This window comes from Hordeum vulgare, unplaced genomic scaffold (assembly GCF_904849725.1).
Source record: "Hordeum vulgare subsp. vulgare unplaced genomic scaffold, MorexV3_pseudomolecules_assembly, whole genome shotgun sequence".
Classification (NCBI taxonomy): domain Eukaryota; kingdom Viridiplantae; phylum Streptophyta; class Magnoliopsida; order Poales; family Poaceae; genus Hordeum; species Hordeum vulgare.
This window is the reverse complement of record NW_025422530.1, coordinates 82,199-100,000: the sequence shown is the minus strand read 5'-3', so window position 1 is coordinate 100,000 and position 17,802 is coordinate 82,199.

The window sequence follows — 17,802 nt, the reverse complement described above, 5'->3', positions numbered from 1 at the left end:
CCAACTAGGTATCATAAGGAAATGGATCCCGGTTGTTCAATCCTTTGATAACCAAGGTCATTCTTTGCTAAAGAGAAATGATCACTATGAGTCAGACTCAATAGAATTGGATCCATTCCAAATAGCGAGAATTAGGATTCTTGATCCCTCTCAATCTCTCTTTCAATTCGAGGATCCAGAGAGGTGTTTTCATAGTCATCTCCGAATATTTGCCATCTCGGAATATTTTCGATTTCATTTTTCTATGATATGTCTTTCTATATGAAAATTGGTTATTTACGATGTACGATGATCCCTGTTAAGCATCCATGGCTGAATGGTTAAAGCGCCCAACTCATAATTGGTAAATTTGCGGGTTCAATTCCTGCTGGATGCACACGAACGGGAACATTCCATAAGTCTATTGGAACTGGCTCTCTATCCATGGAATCTCATCCATCATCCATACATAACGAATTGGTATGGTATATTCATACCATAACATAAGAACAATAAGAACTCGAATTCTTATCGATACTGGAACTCAGAGCATAGGAGGGAAAGTCGATTTATGGATGGAATCAAATACGCAGTATTTACAGAAAAAAGTCTTCGTTTATTGGGAAAGAATCAATATACTTTTAATGTCGAATCGGGATTCACTAAGACAGAAATAAAGCATTGGGTCGAACTCTTCTTTGGTGTTAAGGTGGTAGCTGTGAATAGCCATCGACTACCTGGAAAAGGTAGAAGAATAGGACCTATTCTGGGCCATACAATGCATTACAGACGTATGATCATTACCCTTCAACCGGGTTATTCTATTCCACTTCTAGATAGAGAAAAAAACTAAAGGAGAATACTTAATAATACGGCGAAACATTTATACAAAACACCTATCCCGAGCACACGCAAGGGAACCGTAGACAGGCAAGTGAAATCCAATCCACGAAATAATTTGATCCATGGACGGCACCGTTGTGGTAAAGGTCGTAATTCCAGAGGAATCATTACCGCAAGGCATAGAGGGGGAGGTCATAAGCGCCTATACCGTAAAATAGATTTTCGACGGAATCAAAAAGACATATCTGGTAGAATCGTAACCATAGAATACGACCCTAATCGAAATGCATACATTTGTCTCATACACTATGGGGATGGTGAGAAGAGATATATTTTACATCCCAGAGGGGCTATAATTGGAGATACTATTGTTTCTGGTACAAAAGTTCCTATATCAATGGGAAATGCCCTACCTTTGAGTGCGGTTTGAACTATTGATTTACGTAATTGGAAGTAACCAATTAGGTTTACGACGAAACCTAGAAATCGATCACTGATCCAATTTGACTACCTCTACGGGATAGACCTCAACAGAAAACTGTTGAGTAACGGCAGCAAGTGATTGAGTTCAGTAGTTCCTCATAGAAAATTATTGACTCTAGAGATATGGTAATATGGAGAAGACAAAATTGTTTGAAGCACGCACAGAACCGGAAGCGCCCCTTGTTTCAAAGAGAGGAGGACGGGTTATTCACATTTAATTTGATGGTCAGAGGCAAATTGAAAGCTAAGCAGTGGTAATTAAGACCCCCGGGGGAAAATAGGGATGTCTCCTACGTTACCCATAATATGTGGAAGTATCGACGTAATTTCATAGAGTCATTCGATCTGAATGCTACATGAAGAACATAAGCCAGATGACGGAACGCAGAGACCTAGGATGTAGAAGATCATAACATGAGCGATTCGGCAGATTTGGATTCCTTTCCTATATATCCACTCATGTGGTACTTCATCATATGATTCATATAAGATCCATCTGTCTAGAGATCGTCATATACATCTAGAAAGCCGTATGCTTTGGAAGAAGCTTGTACAGTTTGGGAAGGGGTTTTTTGAGAGAAAAGAAGAATCTACTTCAACCGATATGCCCTTAGGCACGGCCATGCATAACATAGAAATCACACGTGGAAGGGGTGGGCAATTAGCTAGAGCAGCAGGTGCTGTAGCGAAACTCATTGCAAAAGAGGGTAAATCGGCCACTTTAAGATTACCATCTGGGGAGGTCCGTTTAGTATCCCAAAATTGCTTAGCAACAGTCGGACAAGTGGGTAATGTTGGGGTGAACCAAAAAAGTTTGGGTAGAGCCGGATCTAAGTGTTGGCTAGGTAAACGCCCCGTAGTAAGAGGGGTAGTTATGAACCCTGTGGACCACCCCCATGGGGGCGGTGAAGGGAAAGCTCCCATTGGTAGAAAAAAACCCACAACCCCTTGGGGTTATCCTGCGCTTGGAAGAAGAACTAGGAAAAGGAAAAAATATAGCGATAGTTTTATTCTTCGTCGCCGTAAGTAAATACGTAACTAGGAATATGGAAAATTGCATTTTTGGAATTTGCAATAATGCGATGGGCGAACGACGGGAATTGAACCCGCGCATGGTGGATTCACAATCCACTGCCTTGATCCACTTGGCTACATCCGCCCCTTATCCAGCTAAAGGATTTTTTTCTTTTTTCCGTTGATCATTATTCTATTTATTCTGACCTCCGTACTTCGATCGAGATATTGGACATAGAATGCCACTCTTTAAAAAGGAAAAAAGGAGTAATCAGCTGTGACACGAAAAAAAAACGAATCCTTTTGTAGCTCATCATTTATTGGCAAAGATAGAAAAGGTCAATATGAAGGAGGAGAAAGAAACAATAGTAACGTGGTCCCGGGCATCTAGCATTCTACCCACAATGGTTGGCCATACAATTGCGATTCATAATGGAAAGGAACATATACCTATTTACATAACAAATCCTATGGTAGGTCGCAAATTGGGAGAATTCGTGCCTACTCGGCATTTTACGAGTTATGAAAATGCAAGAAAGGATACTAAATCTCGTCGTTAACTGAATTCTGAATAGAAAGATTAAGAAGAAAAAAAAGATTCAAAATAAAGTAAAGGTAGGCGGGGAATAAACTTATTTATGACAAGTTTCAAACTAGTAAAGTATATCCCTAGGATAAAGAAGAAGAAAAGTGGGCTAAGGAAACTCGCAAGGAAAGTTCCAACCGATCGTCTACTTAAGTTCGAGAGAGTTTTCAAAGCACAAAAACGTATCCCTATGTCTGTTTTCAAAGCACAAAGAGTTCTTGACGAGATTCGGTGGCGTTACTACGAGGAAACTGTTATGATACTGAACCTCATGCCCTATCGAGCATCTTATCCCATCTTAAAGTTGGTTTATTCGGCAGCCGCAAATGCAACTCATTATAGGGATTTCGACAAAGCGAATTTATTCATTACTAAAGCCGAAGTCAGTAGGAGTACTATTATGAAGAAATTCAGACCTCGAGCTCGAGGACGTAGTTTCCCTATAAAAAAAAGCATGTGTCATATAACAATTGTACTAAATATAGTAAAGAAATCTAAATAACCTTTAGATCCATCTAAGATTTCGATTCCCAGTAAAAAAAAATATAGAATAGAAAAATATGGGACAAAAAATAAATCCACTCGGTTTCAGACTTGGTACAACCCAAAAACACCATTCCTTTTGGTTCGCACAACCAAAAAATTATTCTGAAGGTCTACAGGAAGATAAAAAAATAAGGGATTGTATCAAGAACTATATACAAAAGAATAGGAAAAAGGGCTCGAATAGAAAAATAGAATCAGACTCAAGTTCCGAAGTAATTACACATAATAGAAAAATGGACTCAGGTTCAAGTTCCGAAGTAATTACACATATAGAAATTCAAAAAGAAATCGATACGATCCACGTCATAATCCATATTGGATTCCCAAATTTATTAAAGAAAAAAGGAGCAATCGAAGAATTAGAGAAAGATCTACAAAAGGAAATTAACTCTGTAAACCAGAGATTTAATATTTCTATCGAAAAAGTTAAAGAACCTTATAGACAGCCTAACATTCTTGCAGAATATATAGCTTTCCAATTAAAAAATAGAGTTTCATTCCGAAAGGCAATGAAAAAAGCCATTGAATTAACTAAAAAAGCAGATATAAGGGGAGTAAAAGTAAAAATTGCGGGTCGTCTCGGAGGAAAAGAAATTGCACGTGCCGAATCCATTAAAAGGGGCAGACTTCCCCTCCAAACAATCCGCGCTAAAATTGATTATTGCTGCTATCCAATTCGAACTATCTATGGAGTATTAGGTGTAAAAATTTGGATATTCGTAGACGAAGAATAACTAATCTTGTCTTCGAATTCTGTCCATTGATAGAATAAAAAATGACAAGAGACTTTTTTCCTGAAATCCCTGCAAAAGAAGAAATTCTACCTCTTTCTATAAGATTTAATGAAAATTGATAAATCATTTAATATAATTGCTATGCTTAGTGTGTGACTCGTTATTTTTTTTTCTTTTTTAAAGAAAAAAACTTAGTAATTATAGAAAATTAACTAATACTAATAACCAACCTATTGCTTCGTATTGTCGAGATCCTAACTAAGAAACAGTCACTATATGAATAAATACCTCTATCATAAATGAGTAGATGTGTCATATAGTTGTAGCAACTGCACTTTTTTATCTAAAAAAAAAATGGGATTCTAGGTTGTGAAGCAAAACTAAAGGGATGTGGATAAAGGGAGGGATGATAGAAAGAAGGAAGAGGAAATAAATAAGATATAGAATTCCACTGTGTATGGTCTATGAATTACATCATAAAAGGCAATGTGAAAAAGCATCAATATAATAAAACTAATAGAGAATGAAAAATTGTAACTTGAAAGAAGAACTACAAATTTTAAGCAATAATAAAGAGCCGCCCGGGTTAATAAAACTGAGAAAATTAACTCGGAAAGAAATTTTTTGGAAGCTCCGTTGCGGGATTCAGACCTAACCATTCAAGGAGAAGCAGTGGGAACGACAGAACCTATGATTCCATAGGATTTTATTGAAAAGAATCCTAACACTTCATTGGGTGGGATGGCGGAACAAACCAAAAAAATTGTCTTATTTGGTAAGTTTATAAATTAACAAATAAGACAGGAAAGAGTAAATATTCGCCCGCGAAATTCTTATTGAATTAGAATACTTTACCGCGATTCAATAAGAGTAAAAATAAGGATATTTTTTAGAAGGACTACATTATTATCTATAAATATAGAATTTAGATAAATATCCACACACATCTGGATATATTCTAGATCTTCTTTTTTGACTATATATTATATTTTTCTGTTTTAACAAATTCAATATAAAAATAAAAAAAAAACCTAACTTTTTCTATTATCTATTAATGTGTATCTATCCGTACCGTAATATTTTTAAATATTATGGAATTAGAGAAATTTATTTACATGCTTTCTCATTCCATTCGCGAGGAGCTGGATGAGAAGAAACTCTCATGTCCAGTTTTGGAGTAGAGATGGAACTAAGAAAGAGAACCATCGACTATAACCCCAAAAGAACCAGATTTCGCAAACAACATAGAGGAAGAATGAAAGGAAAATCCTTCCGAGGCAATCGTATTTGTTTTGGTAGATATGCTCTTCAAGCACTTGAACCCGCTTGGATCACGGCGAGACAGATAGAAGCAGGACGAAGAGCAATAACACGATATGCACGTCGTGGTGGAAAAATATGGGTACGTATATTTCCCGACAAACCGGTTACACTAAGACCCACGGAAACACGTATGGGCTCGGGAAAGGGGTCCCCCGAATATTGGGTAGCCGTTGTTAAACCAGGTCGTATACTTTATGAAATGGGGGGAGTATCTGAAACTGTAGCTAGAGCAGCTATCTCCATAGCGGCCAGTAAAATGCCCATACGAAGTCAATTTATTCGATTAGAGATATAGAACCCTAAAAGGGGTATGGAAGAAAAAAAATGCCCGGTTTTTCTTTCTGGAAAGACAATATTTCTTTCATCCTTTTGCATTGAAATAACAAATTGAAATCAAAATAATATGATTCAACCTCAGACCCTTTTAAATGTAGCAGACAATAGTGGAGCTCGAAAATTGATGTGTATTCGAGTCATAGGAGCTGCTGGTAATCAGCGATATGCTCGTATTGGTGATGTTATTGTTGCTGTAATCAAAGACGCATTGCCCCAAATGCCTCTAGAAAGATCCGAAGTAATTCGAGCTGTAATTGTACGTACATGTAAAGAATTCAAATGCGAAGACGGTATAATAATCCGCTATGATGACAATGCTGCGGTTATAATTGATCAAAAAGGCAACCCAAAAGGAACTCGAGTTTTTGGCGCGATTGCCGAGGAATTGAGAGAATTGAATTTTACCAAAATAGTTTCATTAGCTCCTGAAGTATTATAAATACTAGTAGGCGAAATTTAGATCAAAGAATTAATATTAGTAGATTGTGTTTTACGTATATGTTTTAAAATCCAAAATGAAAAGAAAAAAAAAGAAAACATGTTGATTATAGAAAAATTAGGAGGAACCTAGAATTAGAGTCTTATGGGCAAGGACACTATTGCTGATTTACTAACTTCTATAAGAAACGCGGACATGAATAAAAAAGGAACAGTTCGAGTAGTATCTACAAATATTACCGAAAACATTGTTAAAATACTTCTACGAGAGGGTTTTCTTGAAAGTGTTCGGAAACATCAGGAACGTAACAGATATTTCTTGGTTTCAACTTTGCGACATCAAAAGAGAAAGACTCGAAAAGGAATATATAGAACAAGAACTTTTTTAAAGCGTATTAGCCGACCCGGCTTACGAATTTATACCAACTATCAAGGAATTCCTAAAGTTTTGGGTGGAATGGGAATTGCTATTCTTTCTACTTCTCGAGGGATAATGACAGATCGAGAAGCTCGACTAAACAGAATTGGGGGAGAAGTCTTATGTTATATATGGTAATCGCCCCGCCTATAGTGCTCGAATTCTACCTCGCCCTTCCTATTTTGAAAATAAAAATGGAAAAATAGGAGAAAAAAATATGACAGAAAAAAAAAATAGGAGAGAAAAAAAAAACCCGAGAGAAGCAAAAGTTACTTTTGAAGGTTTAGTTACGGAAGCCCTACCCAATGGAATGTTCCGCGTTCGGCTAGAGAATGACACCATCATCCTAGGCTATATTTCAGGAAAGATCCGGTCTAGTTCTATACGAATACTGATGGGGGATAGGGTCAAAATTGAAGTAAGTCGTTATGATTCAAGCAAGGGACGTATAATTTATAGACTTCCCCATAAGGATTCGAAGCGTATCGAAGACTCGAAGGATAGCGAAGATTTGAAGGATAGCGAAGATTTGAAGAATACCAAAGATTCAAAGGATTAGGTTTTTCTTTTTTTTTTCTAGGGTAATAAATTCTAAGTTCTAAAATTCAAGCGAAGAGACTTATTTTTTTCCAAAATATTAGATTCATAGTTTAAAAAAGGATACGGAAATATGAAAATAAGAGCTTCCGTTCGTAAAATTTGTACAAAATGTCGACTGATTCGTAGGCGTGGACGAATTAGAGTGATTTGCTCTAATCCGAAGCATAAACAAAGACAGGGGTAATCTTTCGAAAAAGAACTTTACTGTCTAAAAAGTAAAAAAAAAGTACCCGCGGAAATGTTCCAATTCCAAATAAAATAATTTCAAATAATTAAAGTAAAGGGTGTATTTTACCCTGAAACGGATATCTTTGTATCTTTTTTTTTATTTCTAACTCATATTTATGAGATAATAAAATATGGCAAAAGCTATACCAAAAATTGGTTCACGTAAGAAAGTGCGTATTGGTTTACGTAGGAATGCACGTTTTAGTTTACGGAAGAGTGCACGTAGAATAACAAAAGGGGTTATTCATGTTCAAGCTAGTTTCAACAATACCATTATAACTGTTACAGACCCACAAGGTCGGGTGGTTTTCTGGTCCTCGGCCGGTACTTGTGGATTCAAAAGCTCAAGAAAAGCATCACCCTATGCTGGTCAAAGAACAGCAGTAGATGCTATTCGTACAGTAGGTTTGCAACGAGCAGAAGTTATGGTAAAGGGCGCTGGTAGTGGAAGAGATGCCGCATTACGAGCCATTGCTAAAAGTGGTGTGCGATTAAGTTGTATACGCGATGTAACACCTATGCCGCATAATGGATGTCGACCACCTAAAAAAAGACGTCTGTAAAAGAATTAACCCGCTTTCAACTTTCAAGAGAAATAAACGATTCAATGATAAAATAATAATACTAGTCTATTATGGTTCGAGAGGAGGTAGCAGGATCCACTCAAACACTACAGTGGAAGTGTGTTGAATCAAGAGTAGATAGTAAGCGTCTTTATTATGGTCGTTTCATTCTGTCCCCGCTTAGAAAAGGTCAAGCGGACACCGTTGGTATTGCCTTGCGAAGAGCTTTACTTGGCGAAATAGAAGGAACATGTATCACACGTGCAAAATTTGGGAGCGTGCCACACGAATATTCTACAATAGCAGGTATTGAAGAATCCGTACAAGAAATTTTACTAAATTTGAAAGAAATTGTATTGAGAAGTAATCTCTATGGAGTTAGAGACGCATCAATTTGCGTCAAAGGTCCTAGATACATAACTGCTCAAGATATCATCTTACCGCCTTCCGTAGAAACCGTTGATACGGCACAACCTATAGCTAACTTGACAGAGCCCATTGATTTCTGTATTGATTTACAGATCAAGAGAGATCGTGGATATCAGACAGAACTCAGAAAGAACTATCAAGATGGAAGTTATCCTATAGATGCTGTATCCATGCCTGTTCGAAATGTGAATTATAGTATTTTTTCTTGTGGGAATGGAAATGAAAAACACGAGATACTTTTTCTAGAAATATGGACTAATGGAAGTTTAACCCCTAAGGAAGCGCTTTATGAGGCTTCTCGTAATTTGATTGATTTATTTCTTCCTTTTCTACACGCCGAGGAAGAGGGCACTAGTTTCGAAGAAAATAAAAACAGGTTTACTCCACCCCTTTTTACTTTTCAAAAAAGATTAACTAATCTAAAGAAAAACAAAAAAGGAATTCCATTGAATTGTATTTTTATTGATCAATTAGAATTAACTTCTAGAACATATAATTGTCTAAAAAGGGCCAATATACATACACTATTGGACCTTTTGAGTAAGACTGAAGAAGATCTTATGAGAATTGACAGTTTTCGTATGGAAGATAGAAAACATATATGGGACACTCTAGAGAAGCATCTCCCAATTGATTTACTTAAGAATAAACTCTCGTTTTAAATCCATTGCAATTTTTTTTCTTCTTCTTTTTCGAGTTAGAATAGAATAAAAAGAAAAAAGAAAACAATTTTGCATCTTTGGTACAATCTATATTTTCGCGAAATGGATCATAATAAAATAATAAAATGGATTTTAGGTATCTAGGGAAGATTCTACTTGGAAGTAACTATTTCCTAGATACCTATGGTACTTCATGGTTGAATGAATCAAAAAAAATCTAAAAAAGACCTAAAGTTAACGATTTATCAATGGGTAGTGTTGCTCCAATACCTAACCAAAGAGCTACTACAGTACCGATTAAAAAAACGGTCGTAGCTACTGGGCGGCGAAATGGATTTTGGAATTTATTGACATTCTCTAGAAAAGGTACTGTCAATAAGCCTGTTGGCACAGAAACCATTAAGAGAACGCCCAATAACTTATTGGGTACCGTACGGAGTATTTGAAACACGGGAAAGAAGTACCACTCGGGTAATATTTCCAAAGGAGTTGCAAACGGGTCTGCCGGTTCACCAATCATTGATGGCTCGAGAACCGCTAAACCTACATTACATGCAATAGTACCTAGAATTACTACTGGAAAAATATATAAAAGATCGTTGGGCCATGCGGGTTCCCCGTAATAATTATGTCCCATCCCTTTAGCTAATTTAGCTCTTAATACAGGATCATTTAAGTCTGGTTTCTTTGTTATTGGGATAGGTGAACTCTTTAGGATCCATCCCCCAAAGGAACCGGACATGAGAATTTATCATCATCCGGCTCGAGCAAGAGTGAAAGAAATAAGACCGCGGAAGATCCTTAATAGAATTAAGGTATATAATGACTCAATGACTCTAGACAAAAAAAGCTTTATCAGATTCTCTTTTCCAAAGTTGCACCTACCACTACTCATTGAAAATAATCCTATTCTTATGGGTAAATGCTCAATATCCAAGTGGGCTTACAAATTTGATCATGATCAATTGCTTTGTGGATTGTCTCATGTCTCTTGATTAGTTGGTATTTATCCCCTCAATATCGCAAGTTTCTTACCTCCAAACAAAATATTTACTTGTTACTAATAAAAAATCAAAAAGTTTAGCCTACATTCTTCCTTAGATCCCTTCTTTTACTCCGATAGTATTGCGGATCACAATCGATGCAAAGAAAATGAATGCATTTCCATACTATAATAAAAAGGTAAGTGTAATAAATAGAGAATTGGATCATGTCACATGACTGATTCCATTTCCACTCTATGGGATCTTACGGAGCCTGTTCATGGATGACATGGTTGCGGTATGATCATAGAAGATATTCTCCTCAAGTGAACCAGCCTATCCTTCCTAGGTAGGGGACTTACATGTTGATTGGATGCGGAGACACCTTTGGTTGTGAATTCTAATGTGGCAGATCCAATTCTTTATCTGCATGGCCAAATCAATAATTCAAGTCACACACTCCCATAATCCGCCTTTTTTCTTTCGTAAAATTAACTTCAACTATTTGTATCGTATAAAAATACTTCGGAGTTGAAGAGAAGTATCCAAATGACATGTGTTATTTTACAATAACCCATGCTTGTAGCAATGAAATACCACAACCTACCCGATATGATATATGAGAATTAGAATTCTCTATGATATGCCTTCCCTATAAAGGACCCGAAATACCTTGCTTACGTATCATTGGAAAGTGCATTAACATAAATACGGCAGTAAGCAGAGGCAGTACAAAGGTATGTAAACTATAAAAACGAGTCAAAGTGGATTGGCCCACACTAGCACTTCCGCGTAATAACTCCACTAAAGGCGATCCTATTACCGGAATGGCGTCAGGTACACCTGTCACAATTTTGACTGCCCAATAGCCAATTTGATCCCAAGGCAAAGAATAACCAGTTACACCAAATGATGCAGTCAAAACAGCCAAAACCACACCTGTCACCCAAGTTAATTCACGGGGTTTTTTAAATCCCCCTGTGAGATACACACGAAATACATGCAGGATCATCATTAAAACCATCATACTTGCTGACCATCGATGAACTGATCGGATTAACCAACCAAAGTTGGCCTCGGTCATTATGTATTGAACCGAGGAAAAAGCCTCTGTAACGGTTGGTCGGTAGTAAAAAGTCATAGCAAAACCGGTAGCGACTTGTACTAGAAAACAAGTAAGTGTAATTCCCCCTAAACAATAAAATATGTTGACATGGGGAGGAACATATTTACTAGTTATATCATCCGCAATTGCCTGAATCTCAAGACGTTCCTCAAACCAATCATATACTTTATTGAGATAGGTAACTAACCCACGCCCCCCTCTAAGAGCCGTATATGAAAATTTCATCTCGTACGGCTCAAGCAGAAACACACAAATTTTCAACGAATATTAGAAAAAAGGTTCAAAACTTCATCAGCCACTGAATCGGGTCGATTTGCCTTGAAGATAGCAAATAAAAAAAATCCGGAATATCTTCTTTGTGATGATAATGCCAAAAAATCTCAAGTTGGCGCGTCTTTCTTTCTTCCTTTCCCTTATGTTGGTCATTAGAGGCTTCTTGACTTTTCTCTTCCCTATTTTGGATTTTTTTTTATGCGTAATATAGAAATTATCTTGTTGTGATCCTATGAATCAGTTCAATTAAAACCTTAGATTCATACTAGAGCCACGATGATTTAGTCTCAAGCTAAACAAAAGGCAAGGGTTCTTCGAATAAGAACCGCTTGATAATCATTTATTGAAATTGAATCAGTGTAATGACTCGACAAAATCGATAGAAAAAAAGTTGTCTTTTGGGCAAACAAAATTGTAAGGAAGAAAATTTCTTTTTTATTTTTATTTAAGAACTACTTGAATTTTTCAGTCTGGTTGCGAGGTCTTAATAGTGAGTATGAATCATAGTTCCATTTTTTTTGATCCACTCTATCTATTTCGTGTTCCAGATACTAGAATAAATAATATCTGACGAATTAGAATCATCTTGATAGAGATAACAGGCCCTTTCTATGTATTATCAATAGGATCAATTCTAACAAGTCACACACTCATATTCCAGAGATACCGAAACAAAAAAATTCCGCGGTCGAACTACCATAATATCTAGAAATGTAGAGCTTAAACTAGAAAGGCTTTTTTGGATGGAAAAACTCTGACTTCCTAGTTTTAGTTAGTAGAAACCTAATTGGTTAAAATTCCATCCAGTAAAATGGAAGAATTATAAATTTCTAAAATGATAGATAGGAATATAGCGAATAAAGCCATTGCGACCCCCATAAAAGGAGTAGTCCCCCAACCCGGGGCGACTTTCCCATATTCCGAATTCAAGGGTTTCAGTAAACTACCTGCACCAGTTCGTTTTGGCCTAGGTTTAGAACTATCTTCAACGGTTTGTGTAGCCATAAATTATATTTAATCATTGGTGTTGACTTTGTATACTATTCCGTTGTAGTTGTAAATACACGATCTTTTCGTAGATCCATTGTAATCTTGAAATTCTATAAAAATGGAAACAGCAACTTTAGTCGCCATCTCCATATCTGGTTTACTTGTAAGCTTTACTGGGTATGCCTTATATACCGCGTTTGGGCAACCCTCTCAACAATTAAGAGATCCATTCGAAGAACACGGAGACTAATTTAAGTAAGAAGTCCCCCTATCTGGGAGACTTCTTACTTAAATGAAATTATTTTATTCTTTTAGTTGGAGTTGGTGGAACCTTAGGTGGTTCTCGGAAGAAGATAGCGAAAAAAATTATCCCTAAAGTCGAAACTAAAAGGAACGTATAAACCAATGCTTCCATAGATTCGATCGTGGTTTATTTACAATTATAACTTCCACACCTATTCATTTGTCATTTGGGAGAATTTCCCATATAAAGAAAGAAAAAGAGTCAAAGAAAGGATGGGAGATGTCAAATCAAAAAAGAGAGGTGAAAGATACCATAACAATGTGTATCAGACTGCCTGTTTCTTTGTAGTTGGATCTCCCACTTTTTGGAATGTTCCAAATTCCACTTGAGCATCCAAATCTGGATCAATACCAGCAAAAACATCTCGGAACAATGTTCTAGCGCCATGCCAAATGTGTCCGAAAAAGAAGAGCAAAGCAAAGGTAGCATGACCAAAAGTGAACCAACCCCTTGGACTGCTGCGAAAAACACCATCGGATTTCAAAGTAGCCCGGTCTAATTCAAAAATTTCCCCTAATTGAGAACGCCTCGCATATTTTTTTACAGTAGCAGGATCAGAATAATTTACTCCATTAAGTTCGCCACCATAGAACTCCACCGTTACGCCTACTTGTTCAACACTATATTTGGATTCTGCTCTTCTAAAAGGAACGTCCGCTCTAACAATTCCCTCCTCATCTACCAAAACAACCGGAAATGTTTCAAAAAAAGTAGGCATACGGCGTACAAAAAGCTCACGTCCTTCTTTATCTCTAAAGACGGGATGTCCTAACCATCCAACAGCTATTCCATCCCCATTGTCCATTGAGCCCGCTCTGAATAATCCCCCTTTTGCCGGATTATTACCAATATAATCATAAAAGGCTAATTTTTCGGGAATTTTAGACCAAGCTTCTGATAAACTAAGATTTTCGGCTAAACCATTGCTAACTCTTCGATATATTTCTTGCTGAAAGTATCCCTGATCCCACTGATAACGAGTAGGCCCAAATAATTCGATTGGGGTCGTTGCTGACCCATACCACATAGTTCCAGCAACTACGAAAGCTGCAAAAAAAACAGCAGCGATACTACTGGAAAGTACAGTTTCAATATTGCCCATACGTAATCCTTTATATAGACGTTGAGGCGGACGGACACTAAGATGGAATAAGCCCGCTAATATACCCAATGTACCCGCAGCAATATGATGAGAAGCTATTCCCCCCGGAACAAAAGGATCAAAACCTTCTGCACCCCACGCTGGATTTACAGCTTGTACTTTTCCAGTTAGTCCATAAGGATCGGATACCCATATCCCAGGACCATACAAACCCGTTACATGAAATGCCCCAAAGCCAAAGCAAGCCACCCCTGCAAGAAATAAATGAATTCCAAAGATCTTGGGCAAATCCAAAGAGGGTTTTCCCGTCCGCTCATCAGAGAATATTTCTAGGTCCCAATATACCCAATGCCAGATCGCTGCCAAGAAACACAAGCCAGAAAACACAATATGCGTAGCTGCCACACCTTCATAACTCCAAATACCCGGATTTGTTACAGTTCCTCCTGAAATACTCCAACCACCCCACGAATCCGTTATTCCTAAACGAGTCATGAAGGGAATTACGAACATACCTTGTCTCCACATTGGATCCAGAACAGGATCAGAGGGATCAAAAACTGCTAATTCGTATAAAGCCATTGAGCCAGCCCAACCAGAAACTAGAGCTGTGTGCATTATATGCACCGCAAGCAATCGACCCGGATCATTCAATACGACAGTATGAACACGATACCAAGGCAAACCCATGGAAATACCCCTTTAGCAAAGAAAAATAGACACGATGTCGCTTTATTTTATCGCATTGAAAAAGATTATCCATTGTACCTAACCCTTCTAGGGGATTCTGTGTCAGAAAGCGCGAATATTTATTTCATTCCATTAAAAATAAGAAGCCAATTCTGTTCATAAGAAGAAAGAGAAGCAGATCTATTCTATACTCGATAAGTGCCAATATGCAATGGGTAACTTGGCCAATTTGGAAAAAACGAAGAATAGATCGCTACCCCTCTTTGTTTAGCATTCGAATCACCCATTCCTTTTTCTTTATTCAATCTGTCTTACCTTTCTTATATGTATAACCTTTCCATCTATGTATTAATAGAATCTATAGTATTCATATAGAATAGAATAAGAATAAAATAGAATAGAATAAGAATAAAAATTAAGACAATAAACTGCAGATTCTTTCTTTCTGTTCCATTCTTACGTTTCCATATTAAAGTGTTTCTTACTTAAATTTAATAATATTAATCTAATATGCCCATTGGTGTTCCAAAAGTACCTTACCGGATTCCTGGAGATGAAGAAGCGACTTGGGTTGACTTATACAATGTTATGTATCGAGAAAGGACACTTTTTTTAGGTCAAGAGATTCGTTGCGAGATCACGAATCATATTACAGGTCTCATGGTATATCTGAGTATAGAAGATGGAATTAGTGATATTTTTTTGTTTATAAACTCCCCAGGCGGTTGGCTAATCTCAGGAATGGCTATTTTTGATACGATGCAAACGGTGACACCAGATATATATACAATATGCCTCGGAATAGCCGCGTCCATGGCGTCCTTCATTCTGCTTGGAGGAGAACCCGCCAAGCGTATAGCATTCCCTCACGCGAGGATTATGCTTCACCAACCTGCTAGTGCTTATTATCGGGCAAGGACACCAGAATTTTTACTAGAAGTAGAAGAGTTACACAAAGTTCGCGAAATGATCACAAGGGTTTATGCACTAAGAACAGGCAAGCCTTTTTGGGTTGTATCCGAAGACATGGAAAGGGATGTTTTTATGTCAGCAGACGAAGCCAAAGCTTATGGACTTGTCGATATTGTAGGGGATGAAATGATTGACAAGCACTGCGATACTGATCCAGTGTGGTTTCCGGAAATGTTTAAGGATTGGTAGTGTCCGGATTTCTTGTAAAGTTATTTCACAGCTAAATTCGTGTTTTCCTCGATTTAATAGAAAATAGAAAGACTTCATGATGAGCAATCATCAGGTTAAGATGGATCTAAACCAATCCATTTTTTTCTATATACATACAACATGCCAACGGTTAAACAACTTATTAGAAACGCAAGACAGCCAATACGAAATGCTAGAAAAACGGCTGCGCTTAAAGGATGCCCTCAGCGTCGAGGAACATGTGCTAGGGTGTATGTGCGACTCGTTCAGATCATGACTTCAAACAAATATAAAAAAAATTTGAAGTATCCCTGATTAGTACCAATGAATAGGATATAGCTTCTCTATCCTAGATTTCTATGGTATATGGAATTTCTGGTTTCCTTTGGTGCAAATCGAATTATCTAAATTTGGAAATAAGAAGCAATTCTCCCATTGGTAGCAAATGGTTATCCATTAAGCGGAGGAAATAGTAATAAAAAGAAAAAGGCTTATGCTCTTTTATCTTATAAAGAACGGACTAACAGGGTCAGCTACTTAGCCAACTTTCATAATTAAATACCGTCACTGTATGGATAACTCTTATTGTGAAAAGAGCTATTTACTCTATAATGGATAGGTAGAGCCAAAGAATGTGAACTATACAAGTTCGTAATACTTTTTGATGAAAGAAAGGGCTCCGGTGTATAGAGAGGGCCTCACCGTTTAAAAGGGAACCATAGAAACGATGGAACCCACTATTTTTTTTAGTATTATTTAGAATGAATTTGTTATTTCGTATAGAAATAACTGAACGGAGTGGAATAAAAAATCGTGGTTGGGAAGGTTACTATAGCAAAAGCCATTGGAATTAATATTTTATATATCGGAATAATTAGTTTTGTTATTAATGAGAAAAAGGGTGGCTAAAAGAAGAGAAATCATTAGTTATTCATTAAGGTTAATTTGATTCAATGACCAGAGTTCCGCGAGGATATATAGCCCGGAGACGACGAACAAAAATGCGTTCATTTGCCTCAAACTTTAGAGGGGCTCATTTAAGACTTAATCGAATGATTACCCAACAAGTAAAAAGAGCTTTTGTTTCCTCTCATCGAGATAGAGGTAGGCAAAAGAGGGATTTTCGTCGTTTGTGGATCACTCGGATAAACGCAGCAACGCGGGTATATAAAGTATTCGATAGTTATAGTAAATTAATACACAACCTGTACAAGAAGAAATTGATTCTTAATCGTAAAATGCTTGCACAAGTAGCTGTATCAAATCCAAATAATCTTTACACGATTTCCAATAAAATAAAGATCATCAATTAAAGGTATAAATAAAGTAATATACTGGAATAATAAAAGATGAATTCCCGGAGAGGGAACTCCGGGAAGATACAATAAATTAAGATTAAGTGGTAGGAATCGACGAGCTGGATTACTTTCTTTATAATATATATAGGTCTGGCCCTTGCGAATTCGAATAAAACATCAACAATCGGAACTTAAGTTCCGGTTGTTGTTTCTTAAATTTTGGTTGTAGTTTCTTAAGTTTCGATTGGAATTGTACTTTTGCGTTAATTGAGGAATATGTCTATTTTTTCTGGGTCTAGAACCTGTAATTATTGAAATTGACTGGGCTTGAAATTGTTTTTCGTTCTCATAGTTACGAAACGGTAAAAAAGATAAAATACGAGCCTGTTTTATAGCAAGAGTAATTAATCGTTGTTGTTTCAAGGTTAATCTATTTATTCGTCTCGATAATATTTTTCCTTGTTCACTAATAAATCTATTAATTAAACTCATGTTTCTATAATCAATTCGATCTCCCGGGCCAATCCGGGGACGCCTACGAAAAGGTTGTTTAGATTTACGAAAAGGTTGTTTGAATTTACGAAAAGTTTGCTTGGATTTACGAAAGGGTTGCTTGGATTTATTAAAAGTTTGCTTGGATTTACTAAAGGGTTGCTTAGATTTAAGAAAAGGTTGTTTAGATGTATACATGAT